The sequence below is a fragment of the Megalopta genalis genome, chromosome 1, assembly GCF_051020955.1.
Source record: "Megalopta genalis isolate 19385.01 chromosome 1, iyMegGena1_principal, whole genome shotgun sequence".
Classification (NCBI taxonomy): domain Eukaryota; kingdom Metazoa; phylum Arthropoda; class Insecta; order Hymenoptera; family Halictidae; genus Megalopta; species Megalopta genalis.
The window spans coordinates 24,108,370-24,135,265 of NC_135013.1; the positions used below are offsets into that span (position 1 = coordinate 24,108,370).

The 26,896-nt window shown below is 41.5% G+C and overlaps 1 protein-coding gene across 3 annotated transcripts in view; it reads right to left on the reverse strand.

Moving 5' to 3' along the window:
• Tpst (tyrosylprotein sulfotransferase) overlaps window positions 1-26,896 on the reverse strand; it is a 149,936-nt gene that overhangs the window by 71,347 nt on the left and 51,693 nt on the right. Inside the window, exon 1 of one of the 3 annotated variants that reach the window (XM_076523714.1) lies at window positions 9,073-9,605. The exons of 1 other annotated variant lie outside the window; for it this stretch is intronic. The gene's annotated coding sequence lies outside the window, so the exon portion shown is untranslated. Of the gene's footprint in view, window positions 1-9,065; window positions 9,606-26,896 lie in introns of those variants that run through there. One more of the 3 variants, XM_076523717.1, reaches the window with a different exon arrangement.

Genomic DNA, 26,896 nt, shown 5'->3' on the forward strand with positions numbered 1-26,896 from the left:
GGTAATTGCCCGGCCTAATTGAAATGTCGGCGGAAGATAAATATAGTAATTTATGTATAGTAATTTTTCGCAGCGATAAAAAAGATCGGCGATGTAAATTATCGTTTTAACCATTTCCGTACGAAGCAGAGCGAATAAACTACCTCGGTATAGTGCTCGCGCGGTGCGCCAACCGAAAAGTATGGTACCCAGAGCGCGTTGCATAACAGAATGCAAAGTCGCAATTAGACTGGGCTCATGCAAATTGTAATTTTGGTGGGTGAAGTTGCCGGAAGAAAATTTCTACGGATTTTATTCGCAATAAATTCTATCCGGCTGTGAATTTGAATGTCTTTAGAGTAATTTTACGAGCCATAAATGCGACCGGATTTGCGGCTCACTCGTAACCATACTGCCGGTCATTATGTGTTTATAACGCATAAGAACTCCATAAAATAGCAAGTTAAATCGAATAGTTCTATTTTTCGTTCGTGGCAGTGCCGGAATTTTACTACGATTCCATTTCCTTGTGTTTGGCCATTAGCTTTGGTCCGCGGAACGTTGATATACTAGCCATATTGGAATGAATACCTCCGAAATTTAATTCTTTAGATTTTTCACCGAAAGAGTGAATGGAACGCGGAACATCCGATTCAATTTTCGCGATATAAAACTAGTTTAACACGTGAAAATCTCTCGCTACTTGTTGTTACAGTGATATCATATTTCATTGTTCTCTTCTATTTTTCTTCGTTTTCGCGTTATTTGAATATCTTGATCACTTATTTTATCTTCTATTGTATCTTTTATTGTACCATTTCTTTTCTTTTTTTCTTTACTTCTTTTCGACGTGATATTTGTGCGACATATTGTCATATTATTGTAATACAAGGACTTCCTTCCATTGATCAAATTAATAATATTGTTATTATTAATAGATATTATTATTATTATTATTATTATTATTATTATTATTATATTCATTATTATATTCATTATGATATTCACTCGATGTATTTAGAGTACATAAAAATGTTCGAAAATCATCGAAATATACATTTTAATAAATTCGAATGCAATCTCGTGTCATCGTAATTCACTGAAATCGTTCACAACGAAAATGAAATTCCAATGATATACATAAAGCTCGATTCGGTCAGCACAAGCATACTATTTTCCAAAATTCGAATTCTCGCGGAACTACAATAAATTAGTGTATCAATTAGTATAACATCATCATTTCGTAAACATCAAAATACCGTTACAGAGAAGTTATTTCTCTGATTTAAATGACAATTTCAATTGAAATTCCATTTACAAATTACCAGGGAAACAATTATACGAACAATGTAGTAGCTGAGTACAACAGAGTACTACAATTAATGGAAACCATAATTACAACCGTTAGAAATGTATGATTAATTCTGAATGGGATGGGATGCAAAAGCCACGTGAAAAAGTGAAATTGCCTTTCACCGCACGCTATTAAAGTTATATGCATACGTTCACTTCATGATTAATCCCTAGAACATCACGTAAATTTTCCATCTTTAGGATTATCCTTTTCAGAACTGATAATTTATAATTACGCTTGTAATGGAAAAATTCTTTGCACGACGATCGAACAAATAAAAAGTTGAAATTAAATTCGAAATGATTTATTCAATAATTGACTGGTCGCATTTCTGACGACACGCAGCACCGAAGGAAACAATTGCCACTCGCGCCGTTCTTTTCAGAACGGAACGCAGGCGACGACAGGGTGGAACAAGGAAAAGCTTTCTTCCGAAATGTTCGCGCCCGACGGATCCGACGGCGCTCGTAAAAAAAGGTTTTCCGTCGCGAACGATGTCCGCCGGGTTTCTAGATATTTCCGGCAGCAGGGAAAGATAAAATCGATCGGCAGAAACGGATAGGGCGCGTTATACGAGCCGGCAAGACTAATGAAAAAGGCGGAGACGCGTTCGAGGACGTCTCGCTCTCTGTTTCCGGCGGTTTGATGGCCGGATCCGCTGTAAAACAACGCGCGGCTGTACTTTTCACCGAAAAACTAGCCACAATTCATAACTTTATATCATTCCGATGGAAATTAAGCATTGTTACGTTTACAGGGTCGATGAACACAAATCTGTGATAAACATATCAAATTTTGTTAAATAATGATTCAATCAGCAACAAGGTAAACGTGATTTTTAAGTTAACCGCAAGAAGTAATATTTTTCTGATTTCAGTTGCAAATGATATTTCAACATAATATTCAAATCAATTATTTTCCATACGAATAAATACGAATAAATTCTTGTTCGAATACAAGTTTATCCGGACAGATTTTTATCTAGGTACAATTCTTATTCGATTCGATATTTATTCGACAGTGTCGCATAGAATTTTATTCGAATAAATTTTTGTCTAGATCAATTTTTATTCACTGGAGTCGAATGAAATTTTTTCCGAATTTTCTATCTAGATAAATTGTTACTTGATTCAATATTTATTCGACGGTGTCGCGTAAAATTTTATTCGAATAAACTTTTATCTAGATTTTGCATTCGATTGTATAATACATTTATTCGATAGTGTCGGATAAAATTTAATTCGTCGATAATTATCTCTCATTCATCATGACTGAAATATATGTATACAACAAAAGTACGATATTAGGGCAATTCTTGTTCATATTAGGAAAAGGGCAACTGTGCGACGTTCCGGATGTCGCGAACGCCCCACGGATGTTCTAATTACTCTCTGCTCTGCCTTTTCTCTTTCCCTTTTATTTTGCTGTTCTTTCTTTCTTTCTTTTTTTTGTATTCTGTTCGAAACAATCGGATCGACGGGCCACACAAAGCGGCGCGCAACGTCGGGCCTTGATACGTGGATAGGGAACACGGCTCGCTGGCTGGAATGATACGAGAGACAGAGAAAATCGGCAGTCGATATTTGCCGGCCGCGGTATTGAAAAATTGAGCCGGCCTCCGATCAGACCGCCCTCGCTCTCACCGAGTCTAGCTTTTCTCTCGTGCCCCTATTTCCAAACGTTTCCTATATTTCCGGGGAACTAGCCGCGAGTGTCGGGATACCCGGTGGTCGTTGGTTTTCTCGTTGCGTTCCGACGCCGAACCGAGCTTCCGCGGTCGACAGCGAAAGGAGAATCGTCCTGCCGAGCCATCCGAGAAGGTGGAGCTAACCGGTCGTAAGAAAACTATGATAATTGCCAGAGATATGTGGAAATCTGAATTTTAGATTTTCGAAACTCGAATCCGACGCTTGGCCAGGTCTCGAAACTCTCGAAAACCGGAATGCTTATTCTTTTCCTTCCTTTTGTTTGCTTTCGTCGGGGAATAAAATCCTGATAAATTCATTTGAGAAAATCAAATGTATTTATTGAATATAATCAAATAAAAATTCAATTTATTTCTTCATTTCATTTACGATTCCGCGGATCAATTGCCGGGGCAGATACGCTATTATTAATAGCAGCCTATCAGGAAAAACGTTTGCTAAAATACGGTACAATTTTGATGAACTCGGCCCCGATCATCTACAGTATCGATCATCGTTCTGTCGGTTTTGACGGGGTCCTCGTGTGTGTACGATTGTCTATTAAAGAGATATGGATTTTCTGTCACATATCTGCGACCGCAGAGTAAACCGTTGGACGTCATGCTTTTTTTTTTTAAATTGCTCCCCCGTCCCGACGGTTCCGGACAATCGATCTATTGTTACGTTTCCTTACAGTTTCGTGTTTGCCTAATACGATACCTTACGATTTCCTACCTGGTCAATCGAGTATGAAATGAGTCGAATCCTGAAGTATTTTTAACGCAGCTACTTTTACTGCAGTACAGATTTTTTTTCGAATTTATAGAAATTGGCGAATTTTTTACAAATTGGTGTATCTATACAAATTGGCGAATTTTTTACAAATTGGTGTATCTATACAAATTGGCGAATTTTTTACAAATTGGTGTATCTATACAAATTGGCGAATTTTTTACAAATTGGTGTATCTATACAAATTGGCGAATTTCTACAAATTACTGAATTTCTACAAATTGGTGAATCTATACAAATGATATTGCGATTGGAAATTGTGAAATTGACTCGTACATGACCTTGGTTTTGTTACAATTATTTATAAATAGAACCACGGCGTGTAATTGGATAAGGTTACACCAAATTTTACTTGCAATTCTCGCGATACGTTTCATTCGTTTCATTTCTTTTTCCTGACAAAAACACACAATGTTTTCCCTTGTACATTTCCGCGTCCCGTTCAACGTGTACACTGCGATCGGAATTCGATCGAGACGATCGGCGCCAGTGAATCACAGTGCGATCGAAAGTACAGAGTTTCGAAGCGGAACGGGTTAAGTAAAAATTGGTTAAGTCATTAATTCAAATGTTCCCGTGCTCCTATAACTCACGATCCGCTGCTGGACACGTCGCGACCGTGTTTGCGTTCACGGGACCATTTACAAGGATTAATTAGAGACTGCATGCTAACTGCCGCGAGCGATTTGCTTGGCATCGAGACTGCACATGAGCAATTCGCCCGAATCAATCGTCTAAATAGATTGCACATATCATAACGAGTATTGACGAGCCACCAGCTCCCGAGGTATAAATCTAGCGTACATATATTATACGCAAACATAGAAAATACATTACATTGTACACATTCTATACGTATAAACACACTGACATATAACATGAATGAAAACAGCTTTTCACTGAGACAGAGTTCTAAGGAAACTTAAGAAGCACACGAGGAAGCGAATATTAAGTGAACCTATATTTATTTCGCACGAAATTTCCAAGTTTTTCTAACATTGATACAATAATCATATCGATAAAAATCATATTATTTAAGAGTAGATTAACGGAGCTCTAAAAGCACCTGTTTTATGTATAATAGTAATATATATATAAAAGTAACAAGAAGACGCTTATTCTGATTTTCAACCAGAGTGTTATTGTAATAGTTTCCTCGGATAACAACAGTAGCTTTGCAATCTGAATGATCGCAAATTGAATAATTAGCGACCCGTCATTTTGACGGGTTCTGTAAACATGGTGTTAAATAACCATGCGTTTCGCTGAACGCATTGCAACATAAGTCACCTGCTAACAACAAAATACAGCCACGCTACGTGAAATGACTTGTATCGCAAAAATGAGACGAACCCTTTCATTACGTATTTTGGCCAATGTATTTGCGTGAATCGACGTGCGCTCGCCGTCGGAGTGTACTACTTCAACAAACTGAAATTTACGCGGTCTCCGGCCGCCGATGCACAGCGTCCGCCGCCGGTATCCAATCGGCGGAAAGCTGCTCGGATCCGCGCTGGAAATTATACCGGGCCCGCAGGTGATATTTCTTTCGCAGCGTGATACACTCCCCGTATCTATTTGCCCCGTGTTTACCGGGGCGAAACCGAAGACACTTTTATTCACTTTGCCAGCCCGCGTGATTTATCGGGTCCATTCTCGGGGCGAAGGTGTACGGAGAGCGCACGCCGATCTCTAGCTGCGAGACCGGACGAGACTCCCAGGGTTCCACCTCGAGCCTCTCCGAGGGCGAGCACACACGCCGGGCGAGCCGACTACCGAGAGCGGAAACCGATGCACGCGCTGGAAAAACGCGGTCGACTAATAAAAGGATCGGCAACTTGCACCCTTCGCGGGACAAAGGAGTCGAGTTCACCGCGAACGAAACCGAACCGCTTCGAGGACTTCCCTTCGAGCGAAAAACCGCCGGGAAAGCTAACTTTTCGAGGCTGCGGAAGCGGTGCAGGACTTACACGGAGAGATTTGTACAAGAATGCAAGATAACGCTATTATGCTGGTAATTTTCTTGTGCGCCTTCATGAAGAACCTCGTGTAAACCGGAATTCAGGGATAACGGCATAACTACCTATATCTATCAGTATTTTTTTTTCTGGATTTTACATCAGAGTACAGTACGCAAAATTCTCTTTTATACTGTTACTGCCGAAGGTGTCGAAAGATACCTTTCAATCATTTCTATTCTCAACACTATTTTCGTCAAAGAGTGTTAATGCTCGTTAGTGCTTCTTGTGAGCTTCGAGCTTGGTAGAATTTTGCACGTGGTGTGCCGTCCGATTACTAAGTCTCTGGTGGTGTCTCTTGTATGCCTCCTGAGTCCCTTGTGGTCTCTGGTGGTGTCTCTTGAGTTCCTTGTGGTCACCCGAGTCCCTTGTGGTCTCTTGAGTCCCTTATGGTCTCCTGAATCCCTTATGGTCACCTGAGTCCCTTGTAGTCTCCTGAGTCCCTTATGGTTTCTGGTGTTTCTCAAGTATCTTTCTTGAATGTCTCTTGAGGACCGTGGTCATCCCTAATATAATCTCGGTGCTCCCTACTCTTCTTAACATAGGGTGGGCGGCAAGGAATTACGGTCCAATCATTGCAGTCCCAAAAACAGTGAGACGGCCCCAAAACGGTGGGCCAGGAGTTAGCAGGGAGAATGGCAAACTAACATCTGCTAAACATCCCGCGCTGATGGGCCTACGCGCCCAAACAGACCGTAATCAAGGATCAGGAGACGTTATGACGGGGCCGCATGTGTCCGGGAACGGTCGTAAGACAGTTAACAATTCCAAAGACAGACCCATACCGTTGGGGTACCCAAGCACATGGCCCTTGCCATAAATCCTGGCCACTCGGCCGTAACAAAGAGATTATAGCATATCTTTCAATAATCTTTGTTAATTTCTTTTAATAATTACACACACGGATTCAGATCCGGATCAGCTTATTACACGTCATTTTACATACACCTGAAATAGGAACCTCCGTTCACGACCAATCGCGTCATACGCCGCGCGAAGATTCACGCCTCTATTACCGTCTGTACGACGGAACGAGTGGAAATTGATGCGGCGCGAGCGTTATTTAAAACGGCGCTTTCTACGTCGCCAGATACTGCTCGGTCGACGCCGACGACATTTAGAGCGATCGCGGTGCTCGGGAAGTTTTAATAGTCACCGGAACGAAAAATAGTGCTGACTCGATGGCTGTCGCTTCGCCCCCCCCCCCCCTCATCCCGGCACTTTTTAACGGAGTTTGAAATTTCCTTAGCAATTTTCCGCCGCGGTAATTGAACGTTCCGCGTCTCGCCGAACTGCCATTTTCCCCGTCCGGGTTTCTTGTCCTTGGAAAATTTCTTTCTGTCCGTTCGCGTTTATTCGGTGCGAGATTAATGCGAGAGAGATAGAGAGAGGAAGATAGATATAGAGATAGGGATCCAGAGAATATCTCGTAATCCTTTACTTTACGAGACGAATACGAGAACGTCGTTAGCCGGTGCCGTTTTAAAACGGACCATCCTCTTTTGCGATTCAGGTCCTGACCTCGCTCCGCCAAGACGCGTCGACTGCGCGGTTTTATCTCGATTATTCTTTTCGTCTTCGTTCTGCCGCTTTTTTTGCCCGCGCCGGAGTCAAAGGCCGCATCAAATAATCTTGACAAAGGGTAACCGAACGCTAACAAGATGCTTTATTTTTTTTAGATCGGCTCTAGTATATGCCAAACGCGGAATCCGCGCGTCGTGAAACTGCGAAATGTATTCTACGGTGAGAAAGCGTTCAGGTTAAACTACGAGATATTGCTCTTAATTGTACCTATTGTTTAAATTCATTGTACAGACGAAGATCGAAAATGAAGTCCGTGAAATTGCAGACTTGATGGAACAGAGAGATTAAAGACGTAAAAATACAGACATGTTAAATACGTGACAAAAGATTCAGGCTTCGCATAAATTAATGAAGAACAATTCGTTCGACCTTCATTTCAGCACTGCCTGTAGAAAAATGCGAACAGACGTATTATTCTATTTTAACACTATGCCGTCCGGTGGCACCACGCTGGTGCCATGCAAAAACTATCTGTTGTATGCCGGTGGTACCACTTTGGTGCCATTTTAAAAAACTGAAATAACGTTTGAACTATATTTCTTGGGTGTTAAAAGGCAGCAAACTAACTATAGCATTGTGCTTACTTAACTAAGATAATTTTTAGATTTAGATAAGATAATTTACTAAGATAATTTAGAATTTTAGATTTAAAAAAAAATGTCGAAGATGGCGGTAATATAAATTTCTAAAATTAAGATATGTCATCCAAGAATTTTCGTACTTAAAAATTCTTGGATGACATATCTTAATTTTAGAAATTTATATTACCGCCATCTTCGACATTTTTTTTTAAATCTAAAATTTCCAAGTTATTATGCCGGCGTCAGACAAAAAAATCATATCTAAGATCTGCAGACGGCATAGTGTTAATTATTGTAACTCAAACTGGAGATTCTTCATATTTTGAAGCTACTTTAAAATATCGTTTAATGTATTGGGTTGTCCGGAAAGATCGTGCCGATTTTTGGTAGGTAGCGTGAGAGATCTGACCGAATATATCACAATTATTGAAAACAAATGACATGTGTACATAGTCTAAAAGAGATAACTTCAGCCATATTTGGAAAAAAGTTTGGTTACGATTCGTTAATTTTCATCAGTTTTGTACGCCTTAGAATATGGTGGCAAATAAAGTGCATTATAGGCATTTAATGCTTTTATTTTTCCGAAAGGGCAAAAATGTCACACAAGCGGCAAATAAGATATGCGCTGTTTATGGCGAGGATGCTGTAGCCGAAAAAACTGTGCGGAAGTGGTTTGCTCGGTTTAAAGCTGGAGATTTCGATCTTGAAGGTCAAGAACGACAAATTTTTTGCCGAGAAACCTGAGAGGTTCTGGAAGGACGGAATTCTCTCAAGCTGCATGGAAGATGGAGAAAGGTTGTGGAACAGAATGGTACCTATATAATTTAATAAATGTATACCAATATTTAAATGAGCTGCGTTTTAATTTTCCTAAAAAATCGGCACAAACTTTCCGGACAACCCGATACAATCTTTATAGAAATATAGAATATTTAATTTAAACATATAAAGAATATTATATATTTATATAAATATATTAAACCTCTAATTTTAAAGCAGAGCAAGAACATTTTCCAATGTTCCAAAATCTATGTATACTGATAATGAGTCTTACAAGAGTCTAACTCACGTCATACATTGTATTGCCTGTTTGATCCCTCGTTGCGGCAGCATGGTCTACACTTAACCTCACTTTCCCGGTTCCTCTTGCTCAGCTCATCGGATACGAAAAACCGAGACGCTCCTCGCGAGAATCCAACCCGTTTCTACCAAATCGAACACTAAACTTCAAATTATCGGTACTAATTATTTTACAGGACAACTCACGCGTGGATCGCGAGACAACAGAACTCACAAGCAGATAACGCCTTGAAATGCCGTGCCGTCGGAACTGGCGCTCCGTGCGCGAGTTACAGATTACGATGGATTGCGATTTACGAGCGATCGAGTGTCTTTGCCTTTGACTAACAATGAGAATACTGAAAAGTCGCCGGTCGGATCGAGACGTTCATTGCAATTTACTCACGCGCGTTCCTCATGTAACAAACGGATGTTTTGAATCCACGAGCGAAAAGCCGTAAGGACGCGAACGAACCATCAAAACCGCTGCGACGAAAGCTAGACAGCTGTTTACCCAGCTCCGACGACAAAACCGCGTCTCGTTTCAAACGCGTTCTAATACTATCGTCGCGACTTTGACAAACGAGAAAACGGTAATTACCAGCGACAGCTCTTGTAAACGTTCCGCGATAACTGACGTGACCCACGTAGCGCGAATCGGCCGACGAAAACGCCGCGCCTGCGCAGATCCGTCGAACAGGTCCGAACCTGATCAAACGCGACGCGTGCACCAACGAAATTTGACATGGCGTGTAATTACCAGCTGGAACCTCGAAGCAAAGAACGTTTGCAGTCATTTTCGCGGATTGTGTTTCTATCGAGATTCGAGTTACCTTTGAATACCGTCGGACGTTCGTGCGACGACTTTCCGACGCGTTCTCAACGAACAAATCGGGAGAGCCGCGATTCACCGATCGGCGCGCGCAACGAGAACGCCACCTGACGCCGCCATTTTGAATTAGTGGCACATAAGTGGTTGGAAAATGTGGATGCTGCGTCGCGGACGATTTTCTTGCGTGCTGATTCAGAATATATAATTGGAAACAGTTGTTAACCTAAATTCGTTCCGAAAATTGGGATTCAAATTCGGTCGCGTAACGTCGGAGACCGCCGAGTTGGAGAATTGCGTACAGTTCGCAAAATAGGTATGTTGACAGCTTGCCTATTCTCGTATTTCGCGTTGATTCACGTTGGATTAAAATTACATGCTCGCGGATGGTTGTTAGCTAGCTCTTTGGGAATTAATATCCGTCAGAGACGCCGCGAGGTTATACGGTCGCAATCGGCACGCGAATGGTTTCGGTTTCGTCGAATAATAATAGTCGTTGTATTCTGTTACACACCGTGAACGCCGCGAGCTTGTGGCCAGAGAACAGGGCGTGTATTTGCACGTCGTGCAAAATGCAAGGCAGAACCGCAGCATTAGCATACACCACGGACTGCAAGTACAGAAAATGCCGGGATTCCGCTTGTATTTTTCGCGGCGCGCGCGAGCCTAGTTCCTTGCGGCGGCCATGTCGGTCCGAATTGGCGGGAATCGCTTGAGAAAGAAAATGGCGGTTCATCCTCCGTAAAACTTTTAGATTCAACTAGTTATTATTCGACTATGCGGATTTTATACATTTATGACAAAAATGAATAGATCAAATTCGAAACAGTGAAGACATTTAAAGAATTTGAAAATACTATTGCATTATATTCAACTCATTTAAAATATTAAGAAATAAATAATAAATGTTTGTTAAGTCCCTGCAATCGATGCTAACAACTTTTATTTTGCACAAACATCCGCGATCTACTCATGAGTGTTATAATATGAATATTAGTTAACAGACGGTTCAATACTATAACTTCTAATGGTTACTTTTTCAAAAGTAATTAGATATCTGGTTAACTTCTTCTGTGAGGGAAAAAATGATGGCTACAGAATCGTGGCTCCGAAGCTTCATATTTTACAGATAAGCGGGAAATCAGCAATGTGACGGCATAAACTCTTGCTAATTCGATATGCATCGCATCAAATTGCGTTTCGAATGCAATTCGGTGCATCGATGGGAAAAACGTGAAAAGTGATCGATTCCGCGTTCAGTTTAAAGTTAACAAACGCCAAAATGTTCTTCGCTGCCGTTGCGCCGCGCCGCGCAGTCGACGCTAATGGTAACGAACGATCGATGGAATCTGCATAATTTCAAATGCTCGCTGGAAATTGCAATCGATGTTGCAACGATCAGCCTTAATGCGCTTTTGGATCGTTAAGCCACTGGACACAGCTTCGAGCTTGTTAAAACCGAGGACAGGCTCGCCCGTCTGTGTTCCGTGACGGTTCCATGCGGTCCTTTGTTGCGTTTGTATTTGACGTTTCAGTCTGTCGCCACGTTTGTTAAATAATTAATTGCACGGTCCTTCGACGTCTTGCGTGTAGCTTTCGTTTATTCTTTATTCGCTATTTTCTTATTTTTATGCCTTTGTCACACTTGAAAATTCGTTGAAAAAAATACTATTTACTTAAGGACAACGATAAATAGCGATGAATATCTTTTGGAATTGTTTCATTTATGTCGTAAAATAAATTCAGTATATTTTATAATGTATCCGATCGCTTTTTTCGTTTTCACGGTCGAAGCAGGGGATTTCACGCAAAATGCAATATAATGTAGCACGCGTCAAATTACGTACGTTAATATCGTTACATCGCTGACTCTGAATTCGTTTATAAAATACGAACCATCGGATTTAGCAATTTCTGCTGGCTACAGATTTTTTTTTATAAAATATGCACCATTGAATTTTGCAATTTTTTTAAGGAAATTGTGCTCTGGAGTTTATCAATATGTTTGCTCTATTTGAACAGCCTTTTCAGAAATTTATTTATAAATGGGAGGACCCCCCTCGACAATCCCGATTATCCGATCTACGCGGAGTGAAAGAAATGTTCAGATAATAGAACAGTTACCTAATCAAAGTGCCAGACAGCGTCTTTATTAATTTGGACAATAAATTGTTTCGTGCGTGATTCGCCTTAGATTGAGCTGATTGCAAGTAAAAAGTATAAGAGACGATTCCGATATTGGAAAACCGGATAATCGTGTATCGAGAAGTATTCCACAGTGTTCTATTCGATAGCAACGTGCGTTGAATCGCAAAGCAAAGCTTGTCCCGTTAGCGCGCGGATACCGAGGAAGAAAACGCAATTGCTCATTGTGAGACGGGACAGGGAACGAGATACCGGGTATGGTCGGTCAACAACGCGGTGTTCAATTAAGACCTCGAATTTGCAATCGGCGGGGATTTCATTAACGGAACCACCGTAATTTTATTTTGTCGCCGATTCTCCGACTCGTTGCGTTTTCCATCCTTCGCCGTGCGTCGCGCCTCGCCTCGCCTCGCCGTGATTTATCGTGTGATTTTAATATCTGCCTATCCGGGGATTTGCCGTCGCTGATCCGATTATTGTTCGTTAATGACATTATCCCGGCGTTTTTAACACCGTGAACCGGTCTCGGCCGTTCGAAAAACCGTCGGGAACTCGCATAATTTCGCGGCAACGTTCCCCAGTGGTCCTCGATTCCCCGCTGATGAAGTTCAATCCGGTCGCGCGACACGTCTCGGCACAGCGACAAACTGTTTTCCCCGCGGTTGAAACCGTTTCGCTGTACAAATTACGAAATAAACGTCAATGGAATCGATTGCGCTGTCCCGTCGAATTTTTCGACGGCGATCCACTCGTCCCGCGAAGAACAAACGATTTTACGATGTTCGATGCAAATGTGTTGCGACCAAATAGGTTCGTTCATTCGTTGGGGTTGTTGCATCGCGAATATCTCGTTCGTTGTTATTTACAGAATGACATATTTAGGGAAATCGTGGTAATGAAACAATATTGTTAGAGAAATCCTGCTAGAATGTTATTTTTACATTTTTGAAAAAGAAACAACGATTTTACAAAATTATATTCAGCTTCGTTCGAGCTTGAATGGCTGTTCTAAAATTTCTAAACAATTTTGCGAAGTATTGCTTGCTAGGAGACTGCGTATTTTATGCATTTGCGACAACAATGAGTAGCTGCGATTCGGTACAATGAAGGAATTAAAAGACTTCATGATAATTGATATATTTCTTTCTTTAATCTACTAAAATTGTTATAAAAAGGAAGAGATTCTAAAATGACTCCTGCTTCTTGCAAGAGCTGCAGAACATTTTTGCATAAGAATGCATTTATGACCGAATTGAGTAACTGCAATTCGAAACAATGGAAGAACTAGAAGAGTTTATAAAAATCGATACATTTGTTCTCGATCTACTAAAATTGTTAAAGAAAGAAAGATATTCTAAAGTGGCTCCCATCCTTTGCAAAAATTGTATAAAATTGTTACACCGCATGAGAATCCATTTATTTACCGATTGCATTTCCGATGCACTCACAGATATCTTTAACGGTTCTAATCAGGCCCAAGCTAGAACCTTCGACCTCTTCGTCGCCGTAGTTTCTGGAGCTGAAAATGTCGTAAAATTCTTGAGTTCGGTGGACCGATCGACTTCGATTCCTCGTTGGCTGATACGCGGAACGAGATCACAGGGCCGGAAACCAGAGGCGCGATGCGGAAGTCTTGGCGCTCACGAACCGGCAGCGTTAGATAACGGATAATAGAATCTCTCCCCGGCAAGATGAGTTCTTCTCTGTATACTTCAGGATATTAGAAACGTGCGTGGATTGCAGACCGGCAAGACGGCGAGGCGGTGGTCCGGTGACAAGAACCGGAAATGGGCATGGAGGACCGATACCAGGAGTCCTAGACAGAGTCCGGTCCTCGGCCGGAGACGGTGTGGACTGGCAGAAAGGAAGATTTAACGGTCCAAGGAGCACGAACGGGCGAGAACCTCCCGCCCGTTCTTGGGTTTCGGAATTGAAACGCGCGATTCCGGTCCGCGTGAAAATAGGGGATAACCGAGGCCCGGCTCGGACCCGGCCGAAATCAAATCAATTTTACAGATCGACACTGTGAAATGGCATCCGAACGAAACGGCACGATGGCTCGGCTGCCTTTTAATTGATATTTTATTCGATAACAAAGAACCGTGGCCGCGTATTTAAGGGAGGCAACCCTGTGAACATCAGCTACCAGTAACATTTAAGATAAAATTTGGAAAATATGCGTTTTTATAGCACTTTTCTACGACAAATTTAAATATCTAGAAATTAATTTCGTAAATATATTTTTCACGCAAGAGACAAATATTTTCTTTTCAAAGAAACCATCGGAGCGTGAGATCCATATCCTTACTTTTCAAACCTATATTCTTTGAGAAAGTGCAAAAAAATAGAAAATTCGATTTTTTTTTCGAATGTTCACGCTAGACTAGTTCCATAAATCAAATTTACAGATCGACACTGTGAAATGGCATCCGAACGAAACGGCACGATGGGCTCGGCTGCCTTTTAATTGATATTTTATCCGATAACAAAGAACGGTGGCCGCGCATTTAATTTTTCAGCGAGCGTCCCTTCTCGCAACGGCGGCCTCCCGCGAATTAAATATCGCTGACAATTTTCGGTTCGCTGTTTTTTCGATATGGAAATGTCGCGGGCCGATTCTCGTTGGAAAATCGCGGCGGCTCCCGCGGCTATTAAACAACGACAACGATACGCGGCGCGAGGGTTATTTAAAAACAGCCGCGTTTCGACGACTGTTATTGGTTTCGGGGTTGGATACGTTCCCGACATAAATCACGGGAGCCCGGCCGGGCCCGGCCCGCGCCGAGCAAAAGTGAGCCGAACGGAAAATCGGTTTCTGCGCGTGACTAAAATATCCCGGCCGCGATCCCCGTCGCCGATCCGAACACCTGCAATTTTAATCCCGAGTCGGACCGCCGATAAATTCGGCATCATCCGCGTGTATGGATTTAGTATTTCTGCCATCGACACCCTGTTTGTAACGCGGTCCCGATCCCCGCGATCTCCTGTTACACGATTCTTCACGATTAAATGATCCCGCCGCGTGTTTTTTAATCGTCCTCCGCCGAGCAGATACCCAAACGGCTCCGTTCGAACGCGGTTCATGTACGAGCACCGCCGCTAATTAACTCGTTCCGTAATTTTTCTTTCATTCCACTCCGGTTCTGTGCTCGCGAGTCGCGTTTGAGGCACGTTCCCGCGCAGACTGTGATGAAAAAATTCACGAGAAATCGAGATATTGCGTGCCGAGGCTTTGCCTTCACGCTTCATATTTTCTCATTCGAAGTCGCCTGCATTTCTAGTAACTAGTACATGTATATTGTTTGTAGCGAGGACGCACAATTAACAAGTTCCGTGCCACGTGGAATGGTCCATGTCCTATGGTACATGCTTACATGTTTATTTAATGCGCTAAAAAAATAGTTTATTACAAATTTAGAACGTGAAGAATTAATTTCCACCACAAGTGGAATAATAATAAGTTTATTTAGTTTTTCATAATAAGTTTGTTTCATTGTTATACAGGGAGTCCCATAATTATGTTAACATCAAGAAGGGGATGATTCCTGAAGTCATTTGAAGTAATTTTTTCCTTAGCGAAAATGCAATCCGCAGATTTGTTTACGAGTTATTAACGAAAAACACTGACCAATAAGAGGCGAGCTCGTCAAGAGGCGATCCAGTCAACGAGCGCTCAGTTCCGCCCAGTTCCGCTCATTGGCTCAGCTCTTTCGCGCCAGCTGTTCTCGCCTCTCATTGGTCACTGTTTTTCATTAATAACTCGTAAACGAAGCCGCGGATTACATTTTCGCTAAGGAATAAATTACTTCAAATGACCTCAGGAATCCTCCCCTTTCCGGATTGCGAGACATTTTTGGGAAATCCTGTATACGAGAAGTCGAGCTGAAGACCGTCGAAATGGGTCGCTCGATTTAGAAAATAAACGATTCCAGGAGCGACAGTTCGAAACGTTCTGTTTCTCGGGATTCGAGGAAATTGCCATGGAAAAACGCAATCATAAAGTGCGAGAGTTTAAAGCGCATTACGGCGACCCGCTCAGCCGAAACCTTGAGGCGACCCGCTCGTAGATGGTAAGCACGGAGTGCAACGAAATTTATCTTCCGTCGTGGATTTATCCGACACTTTGAGCGTGGATTCCGGAGACGGATTTCAAAGCGAGCTTTCTATTTCGCGCCACGCCTTTGACCTCCCCTGGGAGCCCTCGTTCCGCACACGCGATGAAAGATGAGGACAATCGCTACATATTGCCGAGGCTCCCTCCCTCTTACGCTCCCGTCTGCTTCACTCGCCACCCCAAATAAACCTACACTTTGTTTCCCTGTGTCAACACGCTTGTTTCCCGTGTCCGTCGTTTCTTCCTGGCAAGCTGCACGATAAATGAAAGGGATTATTCCAGTTTTTCCCGGCGTGCGTCAGCGCTGGACGGAAGTCAGCTATCAAGCTTGGCCGTTTACTATTTTTTCTTCTATTTCGCTCGATTCGGCCTACGTATAAGATTTCAAATAATAGATGATCTCGCTATTTCTTTATTCGAAATTGGCCAAAAGAAATAATGCTGGAAATAATAATGAACAAAAAGATTTCATTTTATGAAATCTTCCTAACAATCTGCTTAAAGCAATGCCCTCTTTACAAAGGAATAACGCGCGAAATAATAACCAAAGAAAATATTTTATTTCATGAAATCTTCGCAACAATTTGTTTAAAGCAATGACCTCCTCACAAGGAAACAATTAGCGAAATAACAGTCAAAGAAAAGAATTTATTTTATGAAATCTTTCCAATTATTTATTTAAAGCAATGTCCTCTTTGCAAAGGAAAAATTCGCAATATAATAATCAAACAAACAAAATTTCATTTTCTGAAATCAATCTGTTTACGGTGTAAAGCAGTCCTAAGCATGAAATTCAGCTTCACAGTTATTTCAAATAAATCTTATCTTCGTTCTGCTTCTTCTCGCTGTACGAATTTGTTTCTTTTTTCTGTGCCAACTCAACCGTGTCAACTTTCAAATAACAAATATGGAAGCGTACATATCTCGCGCAGTTCGGTAAGTTCAGTCTTAAGATCGTCGACGAAGGTGACGGAACTTTAATTTCGATTTCTCTAAATTTCCGCATAACCATCCTTTAACGGGGCTCTTCGATAGGCTGTCCCTTGGAGTATATGGATTCGATATCCCGAGGCATTCCATCGCGAAGATTAGATCAGCCGACACGACTGCTTGATTCTGTTATTTAAATTAGATACGGGATCGTCGGAATCCAGCGAACTCCGTCGCTGAAAGTTCGTTTCTTCCTCGTTCTTCTTTTCTTTGCCTTTCGTCTCCCTATTTTTTGCGCGCGCGCCGCTCGAAACTTTTCACGGGTATTCCCCCCGTAAGTTTAATGAAAGAAGTTCGGCGGGGTGAACTTTAAGGCCGATATTCCAATCGACGGCCGCTTAACCGGCGCTAACGAGAACGAATCGATTCCTCCGGGGAGCCGGTCGAGTTTCCAAGGAAATTATGGGCATCGATTTTCCTGCTCGAAACCTGTAAACCGATACCATCGGTTCCCGCCTTCGTTTTCAACCGTTTTCAACCGGACGCATTTTCAACAGCGTCCCGGGAATACCTTTGCTCTTTTCAGACGGGGCCGGCAGTGACGTTCCATCATTTTGCGCTAAGTGCGACAAGATCGCGCGCAAGAACCGTTGCACCACTATGTTACAAGGTAGCGCACAAAAGCATGCAGATCTGTGTTGTAGGAGAAAGAAGTCAATTTTTATTTTTGTTCAGTTCGTTATGAATAGACTGCAGATTTAATGCATTTATAACAAAAATGGATGAACGAGGACAAGAAGAATTTAGGAATGGTGTTGCATTAACGTCTTTAAAAATGCATTTTTAAAAGAAGACATACATTTTCGATAGGAGAAATACATTTTTAAAAGGAGAAATAAATTTTTGAAAGGAGAAATACAATTTTAAAAGAAAAATGCATTCTTTAAAACAGAAAGAAATCAATGTATTTCTTAAAAAAAGAAATACATTCTCGTCCAACCGCTGTTTTATATAATCGATGAGAGAAATTTTTATTTTGCGTTTTGAATTTAATAAATGAAGTTTTTATTTTGCATACGTTGCACTACGAGAGTTGCACTACAAGGTAGCGCATGAATCCTATCGTTTCTAGTTTTATATGATTGTGCCTGATTGTGTCTTCCTTATCGATATACACAGTTAATTAACGCGTTAATTTCAATGTAATGTCGAAGAACGCCTACACGGTATGATTAAGAGAAATCATTCAACTCACGATTTGATTTGGCATGTCACAGCGACGTAGAATAGGACATTCATTGAAAATGATGAAAACACATCGAATCCAGCATGTAAACGATTTCACGGCAGTTGACACTCCTTCCAGCGTGAAATGCAATTTCTTGTCCACGGCAGAGATACATATGTACCTCGCGAACGGGGTATTTTTTTCTATTTTCGGCCAGTTCAATCGATTCTTTCGACGGAATATTTTGTGGCTCGCTGTCGTCCATTTGACACTTCGGACAAGATATTTCGCGTGTGCTTTTTCATTGCACCGGTCGACGACGCCGCGTGCAGAATATTTCACGATCGCGCGCCGTTTAATTTTTTATTTTCCGGCCCGTGATTGCTGCCGCACGGAATTCCACGTGAATACTGATGCTCAATATTGATACAGACACGGACCATTTTTGAAAACGGTAATAAACAATTTCGCATCGTGAAAAAACAATCCGGAGGCCGCGCCGCGCCGTCCGACAACGTTTAATTGCTTCGTTAACAATGCATTTACGTTTGGCAATGGATGAATATCAACGGATAAAAAAATAAAAGGATAAATAAGTTCAAGCACCTAATTAGAAAAAGAACGTAGAGATTCGTTTCGACTATGTGCAGTTTATATCGCGATACGTCCTCGAATACATGAGCTCGTTCAAAAATTTCTAATACGAGTTCAGCAAATTTTCTCCAATTGTCTCTCAGCTTGTAAACAAAATGGACAATTTGGGAAGAGGAGATACGATTGTTCGAGCCTCGTGGCTCGTTTTTATAGTCGTCTCTACTGTTCCCAAATTGTCCACTTTTGACCACAGCTGAGGGACAATTCGAGAGAATTTACCGTATAATGCCTTTTATATTCTAGTCTAATGTTTTATAATGTTTTATAATCGAGTCTAACGTTTTACAATGTCAACAATTCTGTAAACATTCGACAGTTTTAGCGTTTTCTTAATTTCTCAAAACAGGAAGAAGTAAATTCAGGACAAATCTTGAGTTGAAAAACCGCAAACAGCAGCACACATTATGCCAAAAAAGATCTTAAACACTGCTTAACCCCTTAGGCACAGATTTAGTTGAAAATATTCTTGCATTTGGAACGGATTTAATTTGCTGATGCGAATTAGATTCGTCATCTTGAGCAAAACAAGTGCATGACGAGTCTCGGTCGTCAAATGTACCCAAGGGGTGGAAAAGTGCGACGAAAAGAATTAAATATTTGACGTTGGAGTTACACTGTATTAAATATTAAAATCGCAAAGGCATCTCAGCTGGCATCTCGGACGATGCACGTTATTATCAGCTTAAAAACTGCGAGAGGCGAGTTCAAGACAGAAGACACTAGGTGGAGGATCGCAGATGGAAAAGTTTTTCGGGTAAACAGCGAACGTCGCGGGCCGTTATGGATTCCGGCCGACATAAATTTTACGTCGCTCTCCTTCCTGTCCCCGTTCCGCCCCACGCCGCTGCGACACGCGCTTATTTCCGTTCGGCGAGAGAGTCGATCCACCGGCTATTCCTATTTTCCGAAGAACTTTCTGTCCTCGGAGATTGATGCTGTTCTCGCGGCACTCGTAACCTTTTATTCCATCCCGTGAATCACCGATCCCGTAAATGCTTTACGCGTCCGATCCCTCGATCGTCCGCTCGAGATCGCTGGATCACCGTGAGAGCCGAAATTGTCGCGGTCATCCGCGTGCTGCCCAAGTCATCTCGTTCATCGAGTTATCGTTTCGGCTATTGCCAATTGCTTAACGCTAGATTTACGGAGCACTAAAAGCAGCTGTTTCGTATTAGTTTATGAAAATAACGATAGAACGTTTATTCCGATTTTTAACCAGTGTTATTACTAGACTACGGATTTGATGCATTTATGGCAAAAAAAAATGACTGACTGAAATGTCAAATTGTGAGGACATTTAATCATTTTATTATGATATTTTTAGCTTATCGAAATTATTAAAAGAAACAATTTATTTTTATTTCATTTCATGTAAAGATCCGCAGTCTAGTTATTGTAATATTTTAACGAGAATTTAATAATTTTAGTATTATTCGATATTTTTCTTTTATTATACTATTATATATATACTATTATACTATTATATACTATTATACTATTATACTATTATATACTATTATACTATTATACTATTATACTATTTTATTTTACTATTTCAAATGACGCATACTCGTTTATCCTTATAAATGCATGAAGATCCGCATCGTAATCATTACAGTTAACGCAGAGACACGGGATAAATAAGAGAGTATTTTTACCTTGGCAAGAATTTCCGAACGATAAAGAGCTGGTTAGCGTGGAATTGAACGAGATCGTAGGTCAAGGGGTTAACTGTCGCAAGGGAAATCCAGTGACGCCGGATCATCCGCAATAAAACGATATCACGCGATTTCGAAAATCCTCCTCGGAACAGCCTTAACTCCCGGGCCCCGACAAATATTACCGTCATTTTGCAAAGGATAAGACCTGAGCCGCAATAAGGAGGTTCGCCGGGCGGACACGGTCGCGCGGGAAGTAAAATTTGTTGGATCGCGGGCGGCCCGTGGGCGGCCCGCGGGCGGTCCGCGGGGCACCGTTCCAACTCTCGTTATTAAGTCGACCCTTTACTCGACAAAATAAGCCCGATCTATCGTCCCGGAGAACTGCGACCCTATCGATTTCGTGTCTATCGCGGATTTCAATGTTTTATGGAGGAGCGCCACGACACTCGCAGGATATCTGGCGCACGTATGTCGAAATAGTTCCCATAAATAGGGATTCTGGCTCGTTGATCCCGTCGGACTTCTATGCACTTCCGTGCGCGGTTACACTCACTCTCTTTCTGTTTCTCTCTCTCTCTCTCTCTCTCTCTCTTTCTTTCTCCTTTTCCTTTTCTCTCTATTTCTCTTTCTCCCCCTCCTCCCCTATGTCGTCCTCTGCACCCTCTGCCACCCACAACTTCTCCTCCGAGGAACCGGTAACCGCCTGTGGGAAAAATATCGGACCTGTAACCGGGATCAATCGAGGAACCACTCAAATCTCGTCGTTTGTCTCTCGACGTTCTTCCATTAAACATCTCCGACGAACTACGATGTTTCTGTACGACAACCATGTCAGACGGGCAGAAATGGTTCGACAAAAATATGAGCAAAAACGGCTTCTGTACTTCATATCAGTGTCGGGTATTATTCGAGCAAAATTGTATTCCGACAATCTTGCGAATATTCTTCGAAGAAAATGTGATCGCAACAGTTTATCGAATACGTTTTTCGAAGAAAATGTTATCTGGATGATGTATTGAATAGATTCGTCGGATAATAATGTATTCGTTATCCGAATAAAATAATAATATGTAAATAAACTATATAAAATATATTTGCTTCACGTGTAAACAGATTCGCGAAAGTATTCGTCCGCCTTTTAAAACGGAACACCATTTTTATAATTGAGCCAAGCGATCTAAACATTTTCCGTTTATTAGAGGGATTAATTTGCTAGACAATGTCTAAAAGATTGTACACAAAAATTGCAATCAGTTAGAATAACGAACAAAGCAAACAGTCAATATTTACCGTACATAATTGCTTTTCTCGGCCAAAAATTACCGCGTTCGAGAGCGGCGCGCTACTGCGGGATCACGGCTGAATCGATTAATTATAATCACGGGACGCACGCGACAGCTTCCCTTTCATCCTTCCATGGATTCCATCGGGGATCGTCCACGGTGACAGCGGTTTTCGAGCGGAAAGGCAGCGGCCTAGCAAACACCGCGGGCACGTTGTATCAACACTTTCGTTTCGAATCGCGTGCACACCACGGCTGACCCAGAGAATGGATCTCTGGGTTTTTCCGGACAAATGGTGTCATTGTGTCCGTCGAATAAAGCTACGAAGAAATTGCCAATGAATGCTGTATTGAAAAGCCGGCGGATCTTTATGCAGATTCCGATTTTTGCGCCGAGCTTTGCCGGAAATGAAACGCGAGACTGCCGAATCATTGGGAAATAATGTTGTTTCTTGACGAAATAGAACGAGCCGAAAATAACATCGGGATTAAAATACGCGATTTTAAAATGTACATGGTTTTAAAATACATGATTTTGAAATGTATAATATAAAAATGCGCGATTTTAAAATAAATGTCGGATCGAAATGAAATTTGATTATTTCGTTACTTGAGATCGAAATGAAATGAAATTATTTTGTTGTTTCAAATCGAAATGAAATTCAATTATTTTGTTATTTCAGATCGAAATAAACCGTAATTCTTCCGTTTCGTCATATCCGAGTGAAACAAACGTTGTATCGTTCTATCATTGAAATAATTAAGTACAGTGACCTTAATGAATTTCTAAACGATAAGAGAACGTACATATTTCTTATCGCTAACAATCAATTTTAGCCATTGAAAGAAGCCTTTGTTTTCGTTATCATACGACTGGAAGGTGTACAAAAATCCAGTTCGTCAATTTTAATTACCTCGTGTCGGAAACATAATCGACCGCGCGAACAATTGAACGGCTCTTGCCAGAGGCAGTCTTTAAACTTTACGTCGCAGGTAAGCGAGACCGAGAAGCGGGAAAGCGAAGGTGCGCGGGCAGTTTTCGCGGTTCGAGGACATTCAAAGCCCGACGATTCGCCGCAATTATCCGGAATTCATTGTTTATTCACGCGGAAACGGAACCACTTGTCCCGCAGAAGTATTCAACTCGAAAAGAGGATCCGCGCCGATGGTCGAGGGCCTCTCTCTCTCTCTCTCTCTCTCTCTCTCTCTCCACCCTCTCTTTCTCTTGCCTCTCTTTTCATCTCTTTCTCTATCTTCTTCCCTCTTCGCTCGCGGAATACCTTAATTCGCGGGCTCAACGGTTTCCCTCGAGACTTTTTCCTCGTGGCCCGGCAGCTAGCTGAATTTAATTAAGAACTTCACGAGGATGCGAGTAAAAAGAATCGCCGCTTTCCGCGTCGAGCCACCCGCGCCTCTCCCTCCCTCCCTCTCTCTCTCTCCCTCCCTCCCTCTCTCTCTCCCTCCCTCCCTCTCTCTCTCTCTCTCTCTTTCCCTCCCTCTTTCTCTCTCTTTACTTCCCTGTAATATTACCCCGGTTTTTACCGCGTCGCTTTTCCCTTTGCTCAGACGGCTTTTTTCTTTCACCGGGTTTCTCCGCGTTCGGGACTTAACGGTCCCCTATCGGGAAGGGAACGAGCAATTCCGCGGCTCAAAGGAACTCCGTCACACTCCCTTTACAATCGAATGTTTTCGATCTACGTGACGAGCGTCCCGCGGTTTTTCAATCGCGAACGGTATCCTTTTTGCGAGCGGTTCCGAAAACTCGAGCGACCAAATCCCGTGACCAACATCCGCGCCACCGAAATTTTATTGTCCCCATAAGCCCACTGTGCGCTCTCACGATCTCGCTTTAACAAAGCTTCCCCCCACCCGGAACGAGAGACGCGCGTGTTTTGTTTAAATTGTCGTCAGTTTTTTTTGACGCAGCAGTTTCGCACCGATACGATCGCTGTTCATTGTAATTCGCCGTCGCTTCGTGCTACCAACGACAACGCAAATATTTCACTTTCCCGAGATTTTTATTTTCCGCAAATTTCATTCGAGAAACATATCGAACGAAATTTTGTACTTCCGTAAATATTTCGAATAAATTTTTCAAAGGAAACTTCATTCGCACAATATAATATTTCGAAGAGATTCTTCGAGCGAAATTTGATTTTTATTCGAATAAAATCATCGAGAGGAATGAAACACAATTTGTTCAATAAAAGTGTCGAATGAAAATGAGAGAGTTTTTCTTTCTGAACAAATATTTCGGCGCAGTTAGCAAATAGACCGTAGATTTCGTAGTGTCGCCGAGTGGATAACGAATTCATAGAATTAAACAAATGGATCGACGGAACCAGTGGAAAGCTGACCCTGACCAAACACCTGTCGTCCGATGATCGGAAAGAAACGCGAAATCGATGCAATTGACGGCGCCGCGGATAATGTACCGCGAGTGGTGGTCGGTAAACAAATGGGAAAATAAAACTGGAGCCGGATACCGGTGGATTTTCGCCGGCCGTTCGCTGGGGCCCGTTTTTCCGGACGCCATCCGCGGCAATTTTCCGCGCGCTGTAACACATTTCGCGATCTCCGATAAAAAGAGCGTATCGTATTAGAGCAATCGACACAGGGCGGCACTCGCGACGAAATGGTAATCGATAGTCGTAAAGGACGTGCCGGATAAAAAAAAAGAGAGGGTAAAATCGGTGGATCGCGCGATACCGCGCCGCAGGAAGGAGGAGACTTATCGTGCTTTGCCAACCGGTGTGCACGTTCGCGTTTTGCTATCGCGAATAGCAATATGGACTTAGAGCGACATTCCTAAGTGAGGATGCTCGATTTCGCGGGCGCGATAAAAATTGAGCGACTCAGAAGCCGATTTACCCCGATACAACGATACTACCCTTTCAACGGCTGACATATTCTCGCCTCCCAAAAATCAATATGCGAAGACGATCATTCATAATCTCCGATAAACCCTCGCGGTTCGTTGGTGTACATGCATTGCCGGTTGCATCGAATTTTCCTGACCGTATAACGCGATATTATGGATAGACTGGGGATCTTTATGCAACGTAAAAATCGTCTGCATCGATTGCAGGCCATACGATTCAAGCACTAGTTTTTTTCTCTTTCGTTAACAATGTTAATAAGTTCGATATTCTTAGTTTCTTTTATTCTGACTTGAAGTCAGACCTTGGGTAAAAATATTTGGAAATGTATTGGAAATGGTTAGTGAAATAATTGGGATATTATTAATTATACCCTGGTTATTGAAATATTATTAGCTATACACGTGTTTGCGTGAAATAATATTAATTATACTCTTGTTTGCATGAAATATTAATTATACCCTTGTTTGTGTGAAATAATATTAATTATTGTTACTATGAAATGATTTTAATTATACTCTTAATTATGCTCTAATTGTAACAAGAGTATAATAGAGTATATAATAAGTAATTCATCTATTAAAAATAATTAGCTAAAGACACTTTTGTGTACGCGGTTATAAATGATGCGAATAAATATTATGAATATTTTTTAGCGAAAGAATACTTTATTTATAATTACTAGTTGAGATAATTATAAGTAATAAAAGCTGTTTCGTGACGTTTTAATAATTCAGATTATAGTTCTGAAATTACGCGGAAGATAAAAAGTTGGTGAATTAATTTTATTCGCTGTACGAGCGCGACGTGTTCGATTTTCGCGGAAAAATGTACAGAATATCGCTGGACAGACCAATGTTACGGGAATAATATTACAAGCGTGCACGCCGGCCGGCAATTTCCTGGCCGAAATTTTTTGAGAATGAGAAATCGCCAATTAATTTTGCTCGGCCTCTAATTAACAACGCTCACCGGAGAGAATTCCTTCCCATGGCTTGGGAATTATGTCCTATAAAGGGTACAGCGATAACAACGGGAACATTCAGAGCAGATGGCGGGAACGTTCAAAGACATAAAGCGTTTTTTGCGGGACGACAGTGTGTCACAGGTAGATTACAGGTATTTATGCAAACTCAGTGCTTTTTAGGTTAAATAGTAGAACTCTCGCGGGCGCACGAACATCTGTCTCCGTCGAGCTTCAAATAATACAAAAAAGATTCGAGAAGCTCGATTAGCCGTTTTAATGGCGCTGGAAGCTATTTTTAAGTTTTAAATATTCCACGACTCGATGCCACTTACGAACACGGAACATTGAAATTAAGCGTGCAAATGCATGTGTTCTCGCGCGTTGATCCGAATCTTGTGCAATTTATTAATCCGTTGACGTGTAATGGCAGAGAACCACTGTTCCCCGTATAAATTACTGCCACCGTGTAATTAACAGAATGCAGGTCTTTATACAGGATAAAATGTACATACTCGGTGTGATTTACAAGCTAACGAAGTTGGAAGAACGTTTGGTAACAAAAAAAGTGGAGAAACAGTAACTGTAATATCTATTATTTTTTATTGTAATACTTATTATTTTTGAATTGAATAATTAGTATTTTTAGCTGTAATATTTGTTATTTTTAATTTTAATATCTACTGTTCCTAATTTTAATATATACTATTTTTCATTTTAATATGTATTATTTTCAATTTTAATAAATTAATTCTAATATTTCGAAAAATTTACTGAAATCCAAATAAATGTTATTTCACGTCATATCGTTCGATCGGCGCTTACGTATAAGGAAAATAATGAAATTCGGGGGAAAGGCATTATCGTAAGAGATAATACGATGCTCCGGATTCAGGAGATGACACTTTCGAAGCACATGAAATCTTATACGCCACTTCCATATAATCCATAATCTCAAAGATTTGCTGTATTACATTTATAATCTATGCGCGTCGTTCTTTATGATCTCTAAACTTCGGCGCTTTTATGACTGTAGAAAGTGTTAAATACGGATAAATTAGGAACGTAAAGATTAGGGGTCTCGCGAGACACCGACCGTGCAGTATAACGAACATTTTCCAAGCTCAACCACTTTATCACGTACTGTTCGTAAGC